Source organism: Ursus arctos, unplaced genomic scaffold, assembly GCF_023065955.2.
Source record: "Ursus arctos isolate Adak ecotype North America unplaced genomic scaffold, UrsArc2.0 scaffold_16, whole genome shotgun sequence".
In the NCBI taxonomy this organism is placed as follows: domain Eukaryota; kingdom Metazoa; phylum Chordata; class Mammalia; order Carnivora; family Ursidae; genus Ursus; species Ursus arctos.
Genome location: NW_026622830.1, coordinates 7,160,148 through 7,172,599, shown reverse-complemented (window position 1 = coordinate 7,172,599; position 12,452 = coordinate 7,160,148). Strand labels below are relative to the sequence as shown.

General features: G+C 38.9%; 1 pseudogene; it reads right to left on the bottom strand.

The window, feature by feature from the left end:
• Window positions 1–2,597: 2,597 nt before the first annotated feature.
• Window positions 2,598–12,452, bottom strand: part of LOC123001273 (ragulator complex protein LAMTOR5-like) — a 51,541-nt pseudogene continuing 41,686 nt past the window's right edge.

Here is a 12,452-nt window from a genome sequence, read left to right as displayed (position 1 = left end):
TACAGGTCTGTTATTCATCAGTCTTATATTAATACCCACTGCTCATTGCATCATGTGCCCTCCTTAATGTCCATCCCCCAGTCACCCCATCCCTCCATCCCTCTCCCCTCCAGCAACCCTCAGTTTGTTTCCTATGATTAAGAATCTCTTAATCTGGTTTCCTCTTGTTTTATTTTTTCCTGTCTTCCCCTATGATCCTCTGTTTTGTGCAATGAAATCTTAATTGTTCCTGGGAGATTCTGGTATATATGCCCTACACCCCAGGGCATTTCCTATTTATTTGGACTCACTTTGACCCCCCTCTTTTAAAGGAGGGGTGTTGCAGGCCTATATCTGCTGAGAGGCCTAAAGGACTTCTCTCACAGAAAATTGCAGAGTTCGAATTCTCTGGTTCACACCCCTCCTGTGCGGTCCATATGGTGAAATCAAGCTTTAGACAGCAAGCTCTGTTCCTACTGACTTCGTTCCCCTGGGTTTGTCTTCTCTGCCCAAGAAGATTGCAAATTCTTGGACTGTTAGGTCCTAGCTTCTCATCTTGTATCCCTCAGATGGCTGGGCCCGTGGTTTGTGCCTAAGAAGTATTTATTGGTTCTGGAATCAGTGTTCTTTCTTCCTCTTCCTTTAACACACCTGGCCAGCCTCATTGCATCAGGATCCAAATGGTTTTTGTCACCTTTTGCATTTTGTTTTAGGCTCTTCTTGTGCCCTCCTGTGTCTATAGCATCCAGTCTATTTTACTGAAAAATGTTTTGTTAGATTTCTCCTCGGCTTTGCCTCTTCCTCCCCAGCCCTTTCATAGAAAGCCCTTTGTGTTGAGCAAACAGACTCTAATCTGCACATCTTCCTCTGAGCTCCAACAGGGCTGCCAGGTGAGCATCCCGACACCAACCTGGAACATCTGTTCAGGTGGTCCAGAGCAGCGGGCAGTGATTGTGTGCGCAGTTCTCTTGTCTGATGGGCCCTAGGTCCAGCACGCTCAGGGAGGAAGCCAGGAGCACAAATGTTTGCCTTGCCGGCTGGAAGTCCTGAAAGCAGCTGCCTGCTGATTGATGATAACTTGCATAATGACACTGAGTGTTCACATGCTGCCAGGCATGAGTGAGACCCTGCGAGCTCCCCTGTGCAAGCCCTTGCTGGTTGGCCAAATCCTTATCTTCCAGCATGCAGGCAACAAAAACAGCAAGAGCCAGAAGGTATCTGATCCAAAGATGCCCATTACTACCCCAATGGTTTTAACACACGGAGGGGCCGGAGAGGGGGAGGACTTGATGCTTTCCACTTGCAAATTCGCTAAGAAAACTACACACAAGGGGCTCAAAGCAGACATGACACCTATGAATTGGAATATCAGGGTAGGATACATTAGTATTCTTATGTTTTACGGATGAAAATGGAGTCTATTATGGAGTTCATAGAATTGACTTCTAGAAACATTTCTTTAAAAAAAATTCCCCTTCTAGTGAGGCCAGATTTTAAGAAAGCTACAATACTTAGGTTCATTAACTTCGTATAGAATTTTCTTCACTACTATGACAACAATGTAATCTTTGAGATTAAGACGGCCTACCAAAGTGGTTAAAAATGGCATTATAAAATGGAAGATTAGCAATATGCAATCATTTGCATTGCTATTTCTCCAATGACTCTATTTCATTCATTTTCATTCATTCAAGAGTTAGAAACTCTTGCCACTTCCATTGTGATTTATTCTAGTGGATTGTAAATGGTTGCCTCGCCTGCTGTCTTACCCACTGTTTGCCCTCGACCACATGGCAGAGAGATTTCCCAAGGTCACAGGGGGTCAGATGACTCCCATTAACTCTATCTAGTTGCCTTCGGAGGGAAGTATTCAAACTCTGTTGTAGACTAGAGGCTCTATCATAATTCCCCACTTCTCTCCAAATGCAGATAAATCTACTCAGCAAGGGGGCCTACGAGTTTTCACATAGCCGAGTTTCGGTCTACTTTGCCATGGACAGAGAACACGTCATTCTTTATCCCCAGACTTCTGTCCACCCTACTTTTTCTGCCTTTCGCATCGGTGGGCCATTGCACTTAGCATATTGAGTTCTGCAGACTGTAAGTCTTGAAAGATGTTATCTGGGCTGTTAAAAAAAAAATTGGTCGAAGAAACTTGAGAAAATGGTAGAGATTATTAAAGCACACTATCATACTAGAATCTCTGAGCTATCCTATTATAAAAAAGAAAGCAGTTTGGCTAGTTTAACAAATCATTTCCCAAACATAGCTGAACTCAGAATACATTTTTTTGGGAAGCACCTCTCAATTAATGTGTTTCATGGGTCAACAATCTGGAAAATTTACTTCCCCCCCAGCCAGATTTATTGAACATAATCAAATTCTGTATACAAAGAGACGTGGGCCTGCTGCTTCAAAACATGAGCCTTTCTTACTAATATTTTGATAAGTCAGTCCATTGAGGGTCAAAAAGCAGCTTACTCTATAATTAATAGAAAAGTACCCAGTGCACACTAGATAAATGACCTCACTTCTGGAACTTTATTAATTCTACAAGATAATTGGTACAGGTCAGATTGAGCCCCTGTGACAGGCTGCTGGAGAACTGATAGGAGATGTCAAGAGGCCATTTGGTGAACTGCCACTGTGATGCCATCATAGTTCTGCATCCTAATGTTACCGTTATCTGATTCTACAGACACTGCAGGAAAATCAGTGGGGTCTGAGGTTAGCTTAGCAGCTTGCTGAACTAGAACAGATATCACCCCAGCATGCTCACTTGATGGGGGTCCCACAGCAACCCAGATTAAGTCCTTGTGAATCTGTGCATAAGACTCCAACAATGGATGGATTCTTCATTGTGTCCTTCAAGTGCTGCTCCAAGGTCACCTCTATCCTGCCCACTATCTGCCCAGCCCCGGATCCCACAGTGCATCACATCCTTCTCCACCCTAGGCCTGGAGTGCACGTCACTCACTCACTCACATGGAAAACTTACTCTTAAAGCTCTTTGCCTCTTATGTACCCTCATATATATATAAATATGTAAATGCTTTTGTTTTCCTTATGGCATACACTTAGCAAAGCACTCCAAGACATTCTATGACCTTGGGCAAGTTACTGATCATTTTCAAACTAGTCAAGATTCCTTTGGTTGTAATTTACAGAGACCAAATTCAGATTAGTTTAAGCAAATGGAGAAGATTTCATAGCTTGAATATTTGGCAAAGACAGTGGTGATGATATTCTTAGTTATCCCTCAGTAGTTTTCGATAGAGGGTGATTGTGCCCCTCCTCATCCCACTCCCCAGGAGAAATTTGACAATGTCTGAAGACATCCTTGTCACAACTGCAGAAAAGTGGGTGCTTCTGGCATTGAGTGGCCTATGGAGGTCAGCACAAAAGAGTCCCCTTCCCTAGTGAGGAACTACTTAGTCCAAAATGTCAGCAGTGCCAAAATCGAAAAACTGTGATTATAATTAGGTCTAAATACTCAAAGTCATTAGGAATTCTTTGGTATTCTCTCATGTCTTCTGTCAAAGTTGGGTTTTATCTTTGAATAGCAGGAAATATGGCTGCTGTCTTCATCAGATCCACTTATATCCAGTTCTACGACCTAGTAGAAGAAAAGTCTTCCTCACTGGTTTCAGTAAGAAAAATACCAGAGAGTTCATTTGATTGATCCAAGTTTGATCACATGATCATTACAAAATCACTCCCTATAGATGTTACAATGATCCCAGCATGTCCCCATCTTTGGGGTGAGGATAGCAAAACTGTATTAGACAAAAGCAACATTTATCGTGCTTCCTTGGAATTCACTTTCTTATTTTAAAATAGAAACAATAATTTATCTCATAAAATATTATGAGGCTTATTTTTAATGCATGTAAAAAGTCTGACAGAACATTTGAAGTAAGGGACATGTTTAATGGTAGATATTATGATCAGCAGACAGACTTTTTAAATATTTTTATTATGGCAAGAACACTTAACATGAGATCTACCCTCTCAACACATTTTTAAGCACATGATGCAATATTGTTTCCTATAGGCACAATGTTGTATAGCAGATCTCGAGAATTTATTCATCTTGCATGACTGAGATTTGATGTCCTTTGAACAGCAACTCCCTGTTCCCCTCTTCCCTCAGCTCTAGTAACCACCATCTATTCTCTGTTTTTATAAGTGTGACTGTTTTAAAGACCTCATATAAATAAACTCATATAGTATTTGTTATTCTGTGTCTGGCTTATTTTTCTTAGCATAATATCGCCCAGGTTCATCCTTCTCATCAGGATTTCCTTTGTTCTTAAGCCTGAATAATATTCTATTTATTTATATACCACATTTTCTTTACTTATCTGCCAATGAACATTAGGTTGTTTCTGTATCTTGGCTATTGTGAATGATAGCTACAATGAACATCAGAGTGCGTAGGTTTCTTCTAGATCCTGATTTCAGGGTTTTTTTTGGATATATGCTCAAAAGCAAGATTGCTGGTTCATATGCTAATTCTATTTTGAATTTTGGGGGAACCTCCACACAGTTTTCCACAGTGGCTCCACCAGTTTGCATTCCCAGCAACAGGGCACAAGGGTTCCAATTTCTCCACATCCTCTCCCACAGGGGTTGTTTGATTTGGTTTCGTTTTGCCTTGGAAACACCCATTCTAACATCTGTGAGGTGACATCTCATTGTGGTTTTGGTCAGCGTTTCTCCCATGATTAGTTATGTGGGGCAGCTTTTCACATTCTTATTGGCCATTTGTATTTCTTCTTTGGAGAATTACCTATTTAAACTCTATCCATTTTTTAGTGGGCACTTGATGTTTTGCTCTTGAGTTGTGGGAGTTTCCTTACATGTTTTGGATATTAATCCTTTATCAGATTATGGTTTGCAAATATTTTCTCTCATTCTATAGGTTGCCTTTTTGCTCTGTTGATTGTTTCCTTTGCTTCACAGACACTTTTCAGTTTAATGTAATCCCACTTGTCTAATTTTGCTTTTGTTGCTTGTGTTTTTGTTGTCATATTGATTGGTAGATATTTAATGATTATGCCAATTAAAAGACAGATAAGAAAACAGTATAGACAATCTGTGCTCTGGGAAAAAAAAACCAGTATCATATGCAATCCAGAAATCAGAAAACCATTGTTTTTACTTCATTTTGATTTTGATTTTCAAATATCAGCAATTGGGTTTTTACATTTGCTTGCTAACAGAAGTATACCACAAGCTGATAAAATCTATCTGGTAGCTGTGGTCTCCAGAGTCCATTTAAAGTTGTGAAATATACACAGTTTGAAATGTTTGGTGTCAAGGCAGCATTTAAATTCTCAGACCAATTAAGTCTAATTATTGAGTGAATAGTAATACTTTTCTTCAACAATGTGATGGTTAAATTAAAATTCATTTTCAAATTAGAGGGTAACACCTACTAACTGCCAGTCAAGTGTTCATTTGAGGATTTGGTGAGAAAGAAAAAATAGAGATTAAAAATACTAGCTTGAAGTGAGGCCTTTCTTTTAGTATGAGCATTATACTTAAATAATACAAAAATCTTGCTTTTTTAACCCAGGACCATGGCAAACCTAAAACAGACCTTTCTGAAACTCATAAACATAGCCTCGTAAAGATTTCAAGCATAGGTGAGTTAGAGGTAACTTATGGACTTAGAATCCTGGAAACATCCCATCAATTGTTACATGATTAACATCAAATCTCACTGTTCTCACTAGCTATATTAAAAATACATAATATTTCTCTTGTTTGACATGAGCTTTTGTGGAGAGCTACAAAACATAAACAGATAGATAAACACCTGGCTACAGAGATTTACACAAGGCAAAAAAAAAAAAAAAAAAAAAAAAAAAAAACCTTATAATGGCAGTCAACAAAGAAAACCATCTCGTTGGGTATAAAAATCACTGAGTTAAATACGCACAGGGAACAATAGATGAGTAATACTCCAAGCTTCTATCCACTGTGCTATAGAAATATTTACACTGAGCTCAAATTTTGCTCACTGGGGGACAGATGAAGTGAGAGGCTCTGTGCAGTATGGCTAATATTAACCACATTTTCTGGTGATCACTAAACAGGGAATAGGCTCAATTTTATACTCATATATTATATTTTTAATGAAGGCATGCAACAAATTATAAAGAATAATGCAATAGTACTTATGGATTCTACCATCCCACCTCATTACCCACGTGGATAAAATCACCTTGGGTTGTCCTGTCCAATTAAACCCTCTCCCTGTCCTTGCCCTTGACTCAACATAGTGTTTCCAAGATTTATTCATCTTAATACATATAGCTTTACCCAAACAACCTGTGATTTTTTTTAAGAAAGAGAGTCATTCATATCTCTGTACCAGCTGTCTGTATACGAGTCTGTGCCAAGCCATTTTACTTTTGTCTAGTTTGTTATAAACTTACAATGAGCTTGAGAAATTGATCTTATCTTTCCTATTTTCTTTTCTTGCACATTTGGAAAAAAATGAGTCTTACAGAATATGAACAAGTTGCTTAGTTCATATGACATAATACCAAGCAACATAACAAGTGCAAATATTCAAGAATATACTCAGTTTGGGAGGATAAATATGTGCTGTTCTGTTACTTACAAAATGGACCAAATAAATACTTCTATTTTTCTAGGAAACAGAAGAAATGATTTCCTATAGTTGAATATTAGGAATTCCCATTTCACACACTGAAGTTTTCAGGTTTAGAGACTCAGAAAGACTCTATTGGTTTATGTTGCATATAAGAACTCCATCATGGCAATATTATACACAAAGTAAAGTGGAAAAGAGAGGGTATTACTTGACTGTTCCACCCTATGAAAATTCAAATTGGTTGTCTGCATGTAAGTTAATGATCCTATGTATCCGGGCCCATAATTAAGGGGCATCATTCACCATTTAAAAATCTGCTTTATTTAACACAAAAGAACATAATATAGCAACTGCTCCCACCCCCAAATATCACCCATTAATACATTTTGGTGGTGGGTTTGTGTGTTCATCATACTCACCTTTTAGCAATTCGCTTGTCTAAATTGTGTAGGATAAAATGTTTTATAATCAATAAAGCCAATTTAAGAAATGACCACTGTGACAGCAAAATAAATAAAAATGAGTAATTCCTCAAAGCATAAATTTAAGAGATTGTAGTATAATTTTGTTTTGATTGTGTTGATGTTTCCTTCCTACTCTCCCCCTCTTCCTTCCACAAAGGAATTTTCAGGGTGCGGTTTGGGTACATATGCCTACCAAGCCATATATTAATAAAAGGTTCACTTCTGGCACCGTATATGTGGTTCACAGCCACCTGCTTAATTTTCACCATGTCCTCTGTAAATTATCCATTCCCTTTCTAGGTCAAACAAAATGTATTTTCAAAGTATGTATGAAATAACCTTCCTTCATAAAAAAAAGAAAAATTTAAAACATTGATTTTTTGCATTCAGGTCAATACTTGCTCTTTTTCTGAAGGAAATCTTTAAAAAGTCACAGCAATAAGGAGAAAGAGGTCTTGAGCTAGTTTTTCTGTAGTGAAACTATCCTTAGCCCACCATAATCTTTGAACAACATCCCCGCTACCAGGATCATCACCAGGGTGGTAATTGGAAATCAAATGATGACTACTAAGATAACTGGAGTCCTCCTATATCCCTTCGCCCTTCCCTAATTTTTTCTTCGGTGCCTGAAATTCTATTATTTAATATTCTTGCTTTCGATCAACGAATGGGTTGTAACTGGCAGCCTTTGGACCTCAACTCTTGGCAAAAGCAGCAAAGGGGAACAGAGTTCTTAGCAAAGTGACTAAGCGTATTAAGGCTTCTACACAGGGAGACTAAATTATAACTGTGTTTGACTAGAAGTATGTTATCTCAAAGTAGAGCCATGTTTCTAAACCTTGGCACTATTGATAGTATGGACCAGATACTTTTTTGTCTTGGGAGTCTATCCTGGACCTTGGAGGATGTTAGGAGCATCCCTGGCCTCTACCCACTAGTTATCAGTAGCAACCCTCCCTGGTTACCCTCTTGGTAAGCTGTAACAACAAAAATGTCTGCTGGGGTCACATCACTCCTGTAGGGCAGACCACCCTGAGAATCACTGACATAGTCTTGACAAAAGCATGGCCTGGAAATACTTCCTCACTAGAACAATAGTGTCTGGTGGACAAAGGATTTGTCTATTTTGTCTAGACCATATCCCTGGTATTTAGAATAGTGCCTGCTATATAGCAAGAAATCAGTAAATATTTGTGAAATGAATGAATAATTGAAACATCCAACACGAATGATGCTCCCTTCATAAAAGAGAATACTATCCAGATACTTCAAAGTGAGCGTTTTAATATGTTTGTTAATGTGGTTGGGTGCTCATGAAATATTAAGTGAAAAAAGCCAGATACAAGGTATGTCTAATTTATTCCCATTCTGTGGTATGAAAAAATATGTATCTTGAAGTACATGCAAAAATTGTGGCTATACTAGGTGGCAGGATCGCAGACTATTTTAATTTTCTTCTTATGCTTAATTATACTTTATTATGTACAATATTTTTATAATACAAAGTTTGGTTGTTAGTTTACAGAAGACATAATAAAGAGCAGGGTAGGCCAAACACACCACAGAAAGTCCTTTTCTAATTCTAAATTCTGCATAAACAAGGTTTCTGAACACTAAAACACACTAGGTGTCTGACCTGAGGGGAATAAACTGTTCTCTGAGAGAGCTGCTCTAGATATTGCCTGTTTCTAAAAATCACTATCTGTGTGCCCCGCGTTGTCCTGGGTACCATGGAGACCCAGGAAAAAGTTCAGAATCTAATTGGGGAAATAAGACCTAGACACAGGATACCATCGAAACAAAATGAAACAATATATAATGAGATGTTAAACTGTGTGCTGTGAACCCTGCTTTAGGATTTCATGGAGGAGAGGTCTCAAAGAATTAGTGCCCTGGAGAAGATGGGACTTCAGTTGAGTTACCAAGCATGAGTACGCTCAGTTAAAAGGAGGATGGGAAAGAGCATGCAGTGTGGGGAGAAGAGGCAAATACTTTGAATAAGGGCACAAAGAGAAAAAATGAGTACAGGTAGAAGGCATCGAAGATGCTGATCTCATTGAAACAGGTGTAAGCACCACCTACCAACAGAGATGCAACTGGCATCTTGGGAGGGACAATCCTCTGTTAAGGAGAAATGTTCCCGACATTACCAGAGCTTTGTATACCTTTGGCCCCGGTTGTAGAAGCATTCTCAGCAAAGGCAATTGTACACAAGCCATAGACACCCTTTGAGACATTGGGGCCCAGCAATTTTTACCCATTTATTCTGTTTCTCCATGACCCTGAAAAACATCCAGTCATTATAACCAGGAACTACATACATCTTCTCAAGTGCTCCCTAGAGGGTGATACTGCCCCAGCTGAGAACTGCCACAGGTCTACAGTCTATCTTTGGATGTTTTGGGCTGTGTGTTCCCTCCACTTCTACCCAATTTCATGTGCTTTCTATAAAAGTTGTGAGCCTCATTGTGGGAGAACAGATTCTTCAGTCAGATACACAGGATGGGGATTTAGGCCGCCCCATCTGCTGGCTCTATAATTTCAGGCAAATTACTCTACTCCATTCTCTGTTTTCTCATATGTAAGCTAGTATGAATGAGTGTGTTATGGGTTGCACTATGTTCCCCAAAAAGGTTGTGTTGAAGTCTTAATCCTCGGAAGAGGTGACCTCTGAGCCGAGACCTGGTGAGGAGAAATGAGCAATGCTAATATCAGAAGCCATGTGTAGCAGGCAGGGAGGCAGCTAGTGCCAGGGGAGAAAGAGCGTGGGACTTAGGAGGACGGATAGAAGTCTCCTGTGACTTACGTCCAGGGAGCACATGGTAGGCTAGCATGCAATTAATTCAGAGTTAGTGAGGAATCAAATTATGGAAGACCTGGGGGGGGGGTCACATTTGACATGGGTTGGAAATAATTCTTCATGCAATGAAAGGTATTTGAATGGTTTTCAGGTGAAGGAAAGGAAAATAAGAGAGCTTAAGGAGAGAAAAAAAAAATCAAGATTCCAAAGGAAGGACTTCTTTCTAGGGAGGTTTAACCTTATACGTTGTTACAAATTTTTCAAACAATTCAGTTGCCTGCATGGGTCTAACATACATCATTGATGGAGGTTGTAAAGCACAGTGGTTAGGAGCAAAGAATCCAGAATTGAAGGACCAGGTAATAACCTCAGCTCTGTCATGTAACGGAGCGTGGCCTTGGGCAAGTTATATTTAGGCTTCAGTTTCCCAGTCTCTAAAATAAGAAATACCTAAGATATGCCGTTACCTCATAGCTTCAAACATATTAAATGTTAGTGATTTTTATAACCTCCCACCATTATCATCGACCTATAGAATCTATCATGGCAGAGAGCTTTGCACATGGTACTTGCAAATCTAGATTCTCTGGGGCATGATAGGGACCATATTTAACATTTATCACTGGTTTGTTGTGTTTTTTTTTTCCCCCAGGGCTGGGCCAAGTGTTTTGCACACAGTAGGCCATCAATAAATACTTGTTAAATTACTAAAAGAAGCAGATTCTCAGTATGTAATCAGCTCAGCTGAACCGTTTACCTGCTGATTTCCAATGATCTGTAACCCAGATATGATATGTCCTTCCATATTTATTCTCAATTAGATGACAATCTTTTAAAGGCCCTTTGAATTAAACCAGTATTGTTTGTACCAAATTTGAACATTCTATGAATGAGAAGCCTCAGGGTGAAAGGGAGGCTGTAGCTTGTGTATAGATTTTGTATCTATCTGAGTGAGACGATATAGTTTTGATGGAAAGCATCTGCTACAGAGCCATGGCTGAGTTGTGTAAAGTATCCATGCATATTTCATGTTATCTACAAGCCAAGGCTTAGAAATGAAAAATGAAGGTTGTACTATCAAACTCAGAATTTGGGCAGACATTTTGATACAAAATCTGTCTGCAAAGAGAATTAATGTACCCAGAATGAGGTAGACATAGCAACAGTTCAAAGGTATCTTTGGAAAGCAAGTCCGTAACTCAACAATGTCTTACACATAGTAGGTATCCATTAAAAGAACCTTGGTGACACAGATTATAAACAATAGTATTATATAGTGTTAAAACAGGTATGTTTTGGGAATAAGATAATTCAAATTCAGACTATTTGTGTTCCAAGCTATGTTTCCTTGAGCAAATTACTTATTCTGAGTGAAATCTCAGGGTCCACATACATCACCAGAAAGACTTCTCTTATGGGGCTGTTCGTGTTGCATGAGAGAATGTGTATAGCACACAGTAAGTATTCCACCATGCATTACTTGTTGGTTCTGCCATTGTCGTCATTGTTATTTTTTTTTTAAGATTCATTTATTTCAGAGAGAGAGTGGGGGAAGGGGCAGAGAGAGAGGAGAGAGAGAATCCTCAAGAAGACTCCCTGCTGAGCGCATAGCCCTATGCAGGGCTGGATCCCAGGACCCTGAGATCATGACCTGAGCCAAGATCAAGAGTTGGTTGCTCAACTGACTGAGCCACACAGGCGCCCCAATCATTGTTATTTTTATTATTAAATGGTCATCAATTCAATCATACACATCATATTCTACACAGAAGAATGGGTAACAGATTTCCAATTCAACCATAACAGAATAATGAGTGACTTACCATCTCTTCCCCACCAAACAGAACCATAAAACTGAATAAAATATATGAAGGCTTCAATCCAATTCAACCATTCACAGAAAAAGGAAAAATCATATAATCATCACAACAGATGAGGAAAAGCACGGAACAAAATCAGAGGCTTCCTCAAACTGTAAAATTTTCTGATGGGAATCTCTGAAAAACACACAGGTACCAGTGTATCTGAAAGATACCTCTTGAAGATCTGTCATGAAAGACAAAACAAGTTTTCCTTAAGATTGGGAACACTAAATTTTATTCAGCATGGTACCACGGGCACCAGCAAGTGTGATAACACCAAAATCAATAAACACACATGCAAATACAGGAAAAAAAAATTAAAAGCTATAAACATTAAAATAAATAAATAAAAGTATTCTTTTTTACAGGATTTTATTTATTTGAAAGAGGAGGAGGGCATGCAAGAGTGGGGGGAGAGGCAGAAGGAGAAGCAGACTCCCCTCTGAGTGTGGAGCCAGAGGGCAGGCTTGATCTGAGGACCTCAAGATCATGACCTGAGCTGAAGTCAGGCACTTAACCGACTACAGCACCCGGACACCCAAAAGTATTTTTATTTACAGATTACATAATTGTTTATGTAGATTTTTCTAAGGCTACTAAATCTAATAAGGTGATTTAACAAGGTTGCAAGAGCTAATGTCAATGTATGAAAAGAAATTTTATTTCTATATACTTGCCAAAAATTGGAATTTATTTTTTAAATACCAGTAGCATGCGTA